At 42.7% G+C, this 10,767-nt stretch overlaps 1 long non-coding RNA gene across 1 annotated transcript in view; it reads left to right on the forward strand.

The window, feature by feature from the left end:
- Positions 1-10,767, forward strand: part of LOC106818671 — a 14,056-nt gene that overhangs the window by 871 nt on the left and 2,418 nt on the right. The gene's annotated exons all lie outside the window — the stretch shown is intronic.

The following is a 10,767-nucleotide window of genomic DNA, read 5'->3' on the forward strand; positions in this document are numbered from 1 at the left end:
TGAAGGGTATAAAAAGAATAGAGGTAAGAAGGTAGAATAGAGGTAGACAGGTAGGCATAGATGGTAGAATTAAAGGTAGAAGGTAGAAATAGAGGTAGAGATAGAGGTAGAATCGAGTAGAAGGTAGAGATAGAGGTAGAAGGTAGGATAGGGTAGAATAGAGGTAGAATAGAGGTAGAATAGAGGTAGATATAGAGGTAGAGATAGAGTAGAATAGAGGTAGAAGGTAGAAGTAAGGTAGATAGAGGTAGAAGGTAGAATGCAGTAGAAGGTAGAATAGAGGTGGAAGGTAGAATAGCGGTAGAAGGTAGAATAATTAGAAGGTAGAATAGAGGTAGAAGGTAGGATAGAGGTAGAATGGTAAGAATAGAGGTAGAAGGTAGAATAGAGTAGTAAGGTAGAATAAAGGTAGAAGGTCGAATAGAGGTAGAAGGTAGAATAGAGGGTAGAAGGTAGAATAAGGTAGAAGGTGGAATTATGAGGTAGAACGTAGAATTAGAGTAGAGGTAGAATAGAAGTAGAAGGTAGAAACCGTTAGAAGGTAGCATAGAAGTAGAAAGGTAGAATATGAGGTAGAGGTATGAATAGAGGTAGACGTAGAATAGAGGTTAGAAGTCGAAGTAGAGGGTGAAATAGCGGTACGAAGGTAGAATAGAGGTAGACGGTCGAATAGAGGTAGAAAGGTAGAATAGAGGTAGAAAGTAGAATTAGAAGTAGAAGGTTAAATAGAGGTAGATAGGTAGAATAGAGGTGAAGGTAGAATATAGGCTCTTATTCTAAATGCTATGAGTTGGTATATGTAACGGGGGGAGCGGGGGACCCGCGTCGCAGCAGGGGGGAGGGGGACGCCGCGTCGCAGCAGAAGGGGGAGGGGACCGCGCGTTCGCAGCAGGGAGGGGACTGCAGGGGGGAGGTCCCGCGTCGACAGCAGGACTGCCAGTCAGCCATCAGATAATTGATGGATGCTTATTCGTTGTTATTCGTTTAGAATCCCTTCTCGGTGCCCTATCGTTGAATGCGTAGAATATAACACTTGTGTTCAGTACAGTATGATTGTATCTAATTACATGGCAATAAAGATTTAATGATAATAATACGTAAATAATAATTATTTTATTCATTATTATTATTATAGCGTGGACCCGGCTTCAGGCGGGTGATAACGCGTTGTGAACAATGTACTTGCGATTCCAATTAGAATCTTTTATTATAAATTATTGATTCTATTATTATATAATAACGTGTGGACGTCCGGCTTGCAGCGGGGGTATATAACCGCTCTGAAAAGTGTACTTGCCATTCCATTAGAGATCTTTTATTATACTTATGAATTGATTCACGTGCATGATGAATAACAGTCATAATTATAGATTATATTATCGATCCTCTATCCTATCGATCTATATTATATCTATATTATATTATAATAATTATAATTATGTCATCTAATATTGTCACACATCGACATATATTATCGACATTTGCTCGAATACGGTGTTGTGAGCGATTGCTCTGAGCTTAATGCACGTCGCAGGTGTGAGCAACACGGTAGATCGTAAGCGTTCTGACTGGTAGAGCACAATAAACACTGAAAGACTTTCTTATAGATGCATGGAGGGCGTAACTGGGAAAGAAATTGCTCAGTGCAATCTTCTCGCTTTCCCTTTGCATGCGAAGCGTTTGGGTTGTTGAGTGTAATATTAGACGATAGAAACATTGTCTTCCGAGTGTTGACACGACAATGTTCCGACATCAACGAGGCGATGCGCAAGAGAAAGAAACACCGAATGCGTCGAAGATTAGCAGATGAAGCTCTGCGTAACTGCGCTCAGCTGTAATTCTCATTCGTTGAGGTAAAATTCAAATATATATAATTACCACAATACGTCGCACTTCTCGATCGTGTGTTTTTTCTTCTCAATGTGTGATTGCGAACAGTGTATTAATCAGCATCTCGTGTTGGTCCTCAGAACGATGTAATCACAGCTCGGTCGTGTGGTTAGTGTTGTTGCGCCCATTTACCGTGGCATCCAAGATACGGGATCACTGGTGGCACACGTACGAACCGCAATTTACCGTTAAAGTATACGAGCGCCTCATAAACTTAATTACCGTAGAGAAGAAAAGTATTTCGAGTATCCCGTTTGAGCTGGTGTATTACCCGACGAAGCTATACAACCCAACGTCTGTCACTGCGAGCTCGGTCGCTCCTTGTAGACTGACTGCCGCTTCTATGACGTGAAGATTGCGTGCAATGTGGACACGACTCGTGTCGCCACGCGCGCGCTACTCTACTTTGCAGTAGCCACTGTCCGGTGTGGGTGACTCACCCCAGCACGTCCGCATCCGTCGCTCATCCACTCATCCCGTCGATTCAATCTTCGTAAAGGTCTTTCTAAGCTCATATGATAATATCTGCCCCACAACAACGAAACCACTCCGTCGATTCCTTGTCTGATTGTCGCACCTATAACCAAGATTTGGCCGTGCTCTTGCAGAGATAGATTGTGTTTGGTTCGAATAGGCTATGTTTAATTTTGTTACCGTAATGCCATATGTGTGAACACGTGTCTTGCATGGGTCACTAATTAACTCATAACGCGCGCGCCTTCTATTTATTTCAACATATTTTAATTTATCGGTGTTGACTTCTGATAAGCTGTAATCGGTAACCGTGTAAAATGGATTCGTATAATTTAATGGAGGATATATGGCAACATACGTGCACGTGTTTGCGTTTTTGGGACAGTCATTCGCTTAAAGCATCATGTATTATCACGTGAATTGTCGCCGGGGAAAATATCAGGAGTTCATAAAGACAAATACTTTATTCAAACTAGCTGTGGAAATATTATGTAGCGTTGTGGCCCATAAATATTCTTTCCGCGCCAATTCAGTTTACGTTGTCCTGCTTTCGTAGAAGGCACTCCTACAGCAGCCAAGGAGATCGAATGACGATTCGAATTCAAACGAATTAATTACATGCCCAAACGATAATAAAAGCTGTTAGCCACATAACCACAACTCTCACGATAAGTGCCTTAACAACGACAAGGATATATATTATATCCTTGCGGCAACGCAATATTCATATATAATATATATATATTATATATATATATATATATAGTCAAAGAGTACCTATAGAGATTAACTAGATGAGCCTAATTAGATTAATAATAGAGGATCTCTTTATGTACTGCCCTTGATATCACTCTCTCTCTCTCTCTCTCTCTCTCTCTCTCTCTCTCTATCTCGCTCTCTATCTCTCTCTCTATCACTCGCGCTTTCTCCCTCTTACCCTGGCTCTCTCTCTTTCTCCCTGGCTCTTTCTCACACACACACACACACTCGCTCTCTCTTTCTCTCTCTCTCTCTCTTTTTCCCTGGCTCTCTCTCTCACTCGCGCTTTCTCTCTCTTCTCTCTCTCCCTCCTCTCTCTCTCTCTCTCTCTCTCTCTCCTCTCTCTCTCCCTGGCTCTCTCTCACACACACTCGCTCTCTCTTTCCCTCTCTCTCCTTCTCTTCCTGGCACTCTCTCTCTCTCACTCGCGCTTTCTCTCTTTCTCTCACTCGTGCTCTCCCGCCTGATCGACCGCCTGTGTGCTAAATAGGTGAACGTATGTGAAACATATACGGTTAGTACTTACTGCATGTGACATATCCGTGACTAACTGACACCACTAAATTGGTAAAATGTTCCATGCACCTTAAGAAATTCTGAGAAATTACGAGGTTATCATCGCAGAACTCGCCATACACCGCCCATTCTCATGTCACAAAGTTATATGTAAACAAACACGCGTGTTGCGCCTCCGACATCCATTTCGAGGCCCGCTAAGCCAAGCATAAAGCGCGCGGGCAAGACGTCACATTGACGTCACATACGTCAATACGTCATGCGTCATACGTCATACGTCATGCGTACAAGACGTCACATAGACGTTCATTGGCTAAAACAATCGAGTAGCGCGGTTAGAGATTTTCGGAATTATTTAATTGTAAGAATCACTTCCGAAAGCGGGTAAAAATGCCAAATTTTTCCACTTCGGTGCGAAATACATCGGCCGGGCCTTTCATTATTTACGAAAAGCAAACAATCTCGCCAAACACCTACACGCAGTAACGGGTCACGTCGTTGACGCCCCATTCATGCCCATCAAAGAAGAAGGCGGGGCTTATTCTGATTACGAAAATGCGAAAATACAACAGAAGGACGTAGCGCGGTGCGCTAAACAGCGTGTTATTTTCGTATTTGGGCCAAACTCTCTCGTAGGAAACCGTTCTAGCCTAGCAGAATGGCCTAGTTCCTGAGATCGGCGATTTGGTGGTCCAATGGGTCCCCATATTTAAAAATATAAAACTCTGGTGCAGCGTAGGCTGTGATTGGAAGACACAAAGTGTCTATTTCGTCTTTAGAAAAGGCATTTTTTTGTTATTTTTTTCGCCGAAATTCGGCACTAGAGTGCAATAATTTTTATTATGCACGCAAGTTAGATGCCTCGTGGACGTCTAGAAAGCAATTTAGAAGTAAAAATTGTCTTGTGGTGTATTCGGACATTCCGTCAGTGTGGCGTAGCCACAGCGACCGGTTGGTAATTTTTTTATTTGAAATGTGTTCAGACAACTTTGCAGAAATCGCGCATCATAGAGCTGGCAAAATTTCGAGCAGAGCATAGAGCATGAATCTGTAGTTATTTAACATGAATAAAGTGTATGTTGTGTAAGCGCAGTAACAGTGTGAGTATTTTTAATTAATTTCTGTTCGATGCTTATTCGGGCCTGCCGCCTATTGGACGCCCTCGTATGTTGTTCACACCTCACTGCCAGGATGCCGCGCAGCTGCATACGCGCGCACTGCATGATGGGGATGTCAGGGAAACGCATCGCCTGCACGTCATTCGCCCAATGCTACAGCAACGATGGCGGCCGGTCGCTGCAACCACCGCGACAGGGGAAGTTGGGTCAGGGACAGATATTCGACGTTGGCCCCGCTAACACTGCGGACTGGCATACATCGGAGAAGGCGCATATGGACATGGTTTTGTAAGTGTGTCGAGTCGGCGTTGCGGATTGCTAACGCGAACTTGCGTGCGGTTTATCATACGCGGGAAAACTCTACAGTGGCTGGCTGCCTGGCCGCGCGGCCAGTGGTACGATGCCAAATCTGCTGACATGCGATGCCAGCGATTGCCTGCCAGCTGGCACGCTCGTATAGAGAATAATGTCCAACGGCACGGCGCGGCTCGCCCTCGGCTTGCAGCTCTAAGCTGTGACTCTGTTCACCGTCAATGAATGTAATGGTAGTATAGCCCTTGATGACCTGGTAATTAAAAGGCGCGACGGTGATGTGAAGGGTGGTGTGGGAGAGGGTGGCGTGGGGCCCACTGTAAATCCATTATGCACGCCGATCAAGGGGCGGGCGGTGGGGATTACCGTCTGCTAGCCGCTGAATGCCGGTGCGCGTGCGTCGCGTTCGGCCTATGTGTTCAGTTTGTCCGTGGGTGGACAAATATTCTAATATGTTCATTAAGTCATAATCGCCGGCGCGTATACACGCGTGACGCTAGTTAGAGCATTTTTCTCTAATTAACTTCGTGTATATCCTTCGCAGGGAGATAAGCCTGGCGATAAAGAACACAACCTCACGATATTGGCATTTAACGCAAGGAGTATATATCAGATATATAGACTATATCATATATGATATCAAGGCAGCTACATAAAGAGATCTCTATTATTAATCTAATTATCTCATCTAGTTAATCTCTATTATGGCTACTCTTTGCATATATATATATATATATATATATATATATATATATGAATATTGTGTTGTTAAGCATTATCGTGGAGTTGTGTTATTGTGGACTAACAGTTTATTATCGTTTGGGCATATAATTAATTCGTTAAATTCGCATGGTCATTCGATCTCCTTGGCTGTGTAGGAGTTCCTTCTACGAAAGCAGACAACGTAAACTGAATTTGGCGGAAAGAATATTATGGGCAAACCGCTACATAGATATTTCCAGTAGTTAATAAAGATATTTGTCTTTCTTAACTCCTGATATTTCCCTGGCGACAATCACGTGATAATACATATGCTTTACACGAAAGACTGCAAAACGCAAACACGTGCACGTATGTATGCATAATCCTCATTAAATTATACGAATCATTTTACACGGTTACCGATTACACTTATCAGAAGTCAACACCTAATTAAATATTGTTGAAATGAAAATAGAAGGTGCGCGCGTATGAGTAATTTAGTACCCATGCAAGAACGTGTTCACCATATGATTACGGTAACAAAATTAGCATAGGTAATCGAAACCAAACACAATCTATTCTCTGCAAGAGCACGGCCATCTGGGGTATATGCGAATCAGACAGGAATCGACGGATGGTTTCGGTGTTGGGGTAGATATTCATACTAGTTTAGAGAAGACCTTTACGAATTGAATCACGGATGATGAGCGACGGATGCGGACGTCTGGGGATGAGTCACCCACCCGACAGTGGCTACTGCAAAGTAGATGGTAGCGACGGTGGCGACACGAGGTGTCCACATTGACGCAACCTTCACGTCTTTAGAAGGGCAGTAGTCTACAAGGAGCCGACCGATCGCAGTGACAGACGTTGGGTTGTATAGCTTCGTCGGTAAATACACCGTCAACGGGATATCGAAATACTTTTCTTCTCTAAGCGTATTAAGTTTTATGAGCGCTCGGTATATTTAACGGGTAATTTTGCGTTCGTACTGTGTCACTGGTATTCCCGTACCTTGGATGCCACGGTAATGGCGCAACAACACTAACCACACACGAATTCTTGTGATTAACTCGTTCCTAAGACAACAAGAGATGTGATTAATCCACTTTCGAATCACACATTAGAAGAAAAAACACACGAACGAGAAGTGGCACTATTGTGGTGCTTATATTACCACTATTGTGGTAATAATTATTTGAATGTATACCCGAACGAATGAGAAATACACTGGAGCGCATTTACGCAAAGCTTTATCTGCTAAATTTCTGATTCGGTATTTCTTTTCTTGGATGTCTGATGTCGGAACATTTCGTCAACATCGGAAGACATTTCTATCGTCTAATATTACACTCAACAACCCAACGCTTCGATGCAAAGGAAAGCGAGAGATTAGCACGAGAATTCTTTCCCAGTACGCCTCCCATGGCATCTATAAGAAGTCTTCAGTGTATTGTTCTACCAGTCAGAACGTTCGATTACCGTGTTGTCACACCTGCGACTTCATTAAGCTCAGAGCAAGCTCACAACACGTATTCGAGCAAATGTCGATAATATATGTCGATGTGTGACAATATAGATGCATATTATAATATATTATAATATAATATAGATATAATATAGATCGATAATATAGATCGATAATATAATCTATATTATGACACTCCTGTTATTATCATGAGTGAATAATTATAAATATAATAAAAGATTCTAATTGGAATGGCAAGTACATTTTCAGAGCGGTTATATACCCCCGCTGAAGCCGGGTCCACGTTATTATAATAATAATAATAATAATTATAATAAAAGATTCTAATTGGAATGGCAAGTACATTTTCACAACGGTTATACCCCCGCTGAAGCCGGGTCCACGTTATAATAATAATAATAATAATAATAATTATTATTATTATTATTATCATTAAATCTTTATTGCATGTAATTAGAATACAATCATATGTACTGAACACAGATGTATATTCTACGATTCTACGATAGACGAGAAGGGATTCTAAACGAATAACAACGATAAGCATCCATCAATTATCTTGATGCTGCTGAGTCTGCTGCGACGCGGGTTCCCCTCCCCCCTGCTGCGACGCGGTTCCCCCTCCCCCTGCTGCGACGCGGGTCCCCCTCCCCCCTGCTGCGACGCGGGTTCCCCCCTCCCCCTGCTGCGACTATTCTACCTTCTACCTCTATTCTACCTTCTACCTCTATTCTACCTTCTACCCTGCCTGCGACGCGGCGTCCCCCTCGCCCGTTACATCAATACAACTCATAGCATTAAGAATAGAGCATATTCTACCTTCTACCTCTTATTTCTACTTCTACCATCTTTCTACCTTCTACTTCTATTCTACTTTCTACCTCATTCTACCTTCTACCTCTATTCTACCTTCTACCTCTATTCTACGCTTCTACCTGCTATTCTTACTCTATTCAATTTCTACTCTATTCTACCTTCTACTCTATTCTTACCTTCTACTCTATTCTAACTTCTACTTCTATGCTACCTTCTACGTTATTCTACCTCTCGGTGACTTCTATTCTATCCTTGCTACCTCTATCTCGTACGTTCTACTCTATTCTACCTTCTACCTTTATTCCTTACCTTCTACCTCTATTTCTACCTTTCTACCTCTATTCTACCTCTTACCTTTATTCTACGCTTCTACCTCTATTCTCGCTTCTACCTCTATTCTACCTTCTACCTCTATCCTACCTCTCTACCCTACTATCTACCTTCTAATTTTATTGCTACCTTCTTACTCTATTCTACCTTCCACCTCTATTCTACCTTCCTACCTTATTCTACCTTTACTCTTATTCTACCTCTATTCTCTTCTACCTCTACTTCTACCTTCTATTCTACTCTATTCTACCGTCTATTCTACCTCTATTCTACCGCTATTCTACCTTCTATCCTTGGGACCTTGCGTTACCTTCTATCTACGCCTTCTACTCTATTCTACCTCTATTCTACCTCTATTCTACGCTGCTACCTCGTATATTCTACCTCTATTCCTACCTTCTAACTCTATTTCTACATTCTTACCTCTATCTACCTTCTACGCTATTCTACCCTCTATTCTACCTTTCTTACCTTATTCTACCTCTATTCTACCTCTATTCTACCTCCTTTATTCTACCTCCTATTTCTACCTCTATTCTAACCTCTATTCTACCTCTACTCTATTCTACTCTATCCTACCTTCTACCTCTATTTACCTTCTACCTCTATTCTACCTCTATTTTACCTCTATTCTTACCTTCTTACCTTTATTCTACCGCTATCCTACCTTCTACTCTATTCATACCTTCTACCTTATTCTACTTTCTACTTCTATTCTACCTTCTTACCTCTAATTCTACCTCTTTCTACCTCTATTCTACCTCTTACTTCTATTCTACCTTCTACTTCTATTGCTACCTCTATTCTACCTCTATTCTACCTTCTACCTCTATCTCCTCTATTCTACCTTCTACTCTATTCTAACCTCGTATTCTACTCTATTCTGACCTTCTACCTCTATGTTCTCCTCTATCCTACCTTCGTAGCCTCTATTCTACCTGTCTACCTCTATTCTACTCTATTCTACCTCTATTCTCCTTCTAGCCTTTATTCTACCTCTATCCTACCTTCTACCTCTATTCTACTTCTACCCTCGTAGTGTCTCCTTCTACTCTATTCCTACCTCTATATTCTACCATTCTACCTCTATTCTACCTTCTCTCTGTTTCACCTTTACTCTATTCTTACCTTTACCTCTATTCTACCTCTATCTCTACCTCTGATTCTACCTTCTCAACCTCTATTCGTCCCTACTATCCTGCGCCTTCATAACCTCTATTCTACCTTCTACCTCTATCTACCTCTATCCTACCTTCTAGCCTCCTATTCTACCTTCTACCTCTATTTATCCTCTATTCTACCTTCTACTCTATTATCTACTTTCTACCTCTTATTCTACCTTACATACCTCTATTCTACCTTCTACCTCTATTCATACTCTTATTCTTACTTCTACCTCTATTCTACCTTCTACTTATTCTACCTTCTACCTCTATTCTACCTCTATTCTACCCTTCTACCTCTATTCTACCTTCTACCTCTTTCTACCTCTAATTCTACCTCTATTCTACTTCTCCTCTATCACTACTTTATGATACAACCCTCGTGTAGCAGCTTTTCCAAGCATTCCCGCCCATAGTGAACTAAACGCGGCGCCACCTCCTCGTCTGCAGCTGCATCGCCGGTGCGCCGTACGCATGGTATTTAATAATAATACTCGCGCAAAGTGCCGCGATCAGGAAAGCCGCGCGTGCGTCAACACCTCCCATGATTGCGGCAACCTCCCCTTCTCCCCGTAGCATGCACATAAGGGTGTGGTGGGTGGTTGATGTGTGTGTGCTGTGTGTGCGTGTGTGTGTGTGTGTGTGTGTGTTGTGTATTTGTGGTGTGTGTGTGTGTGTGTGTGGTGTGTGTGGTGTGCTGCGTGTGGTATGCGTGTGCGTGGTGTGTGTTGTTGTGTGTGTGTGTGTGTGTCTGTGTGCTGTGTGTGGTGTATAGTGATGTGTGTGTGTATGTGTGTGTGCTGCGGTGTGCGTGCTGTGTCTTTCTCACCCTCTCGTGTGCCACCTTGCGTGGTGCGTGCGCCGTGCGTTGCGTGCGTGCGTGTGTGTGTGTACTGTCTTGCAACTCGTCTCCCTCTAACATTTTCTTACTTCGTCAAGGGCTACCATCAGTTGCCTGCGGCGATATTGATCAATTATCCGAAAGATAGATATATATATAATATGATTTCACTCCCGAACGACCGACGGTCCCAGAATACGCCGTACATAAAATAATGTTATTCATGAGCGGATTACCATTGGTTGATTCGACTCCCGCCTAGGCCGGAGGGGATGGTGGGGATGGGGGGGGGGATTGTGTTAATGCTATTATTCGTTGACTCTGTCTCTCTCTCCCTTTCTCTCCTCTCTCACTCTC

This window comes from Priapulus caudatus, unplaced genomic scaffold (assembly GCF_000485595.1).
Source record: "Priapulus caudatus unplaced genomic scaffold, Priapulus_caudatus-5.0.1 Scaffold2422, whole genome shotgun sequence".
Classification (NCBI taxonomy): domain Eukaryota; kingdom Metazoa; phylum Priapulida; class Priapulimorpha; order Priapulimorphida; family Priapulidae; genus Priapulus; species Priapulus caudatus.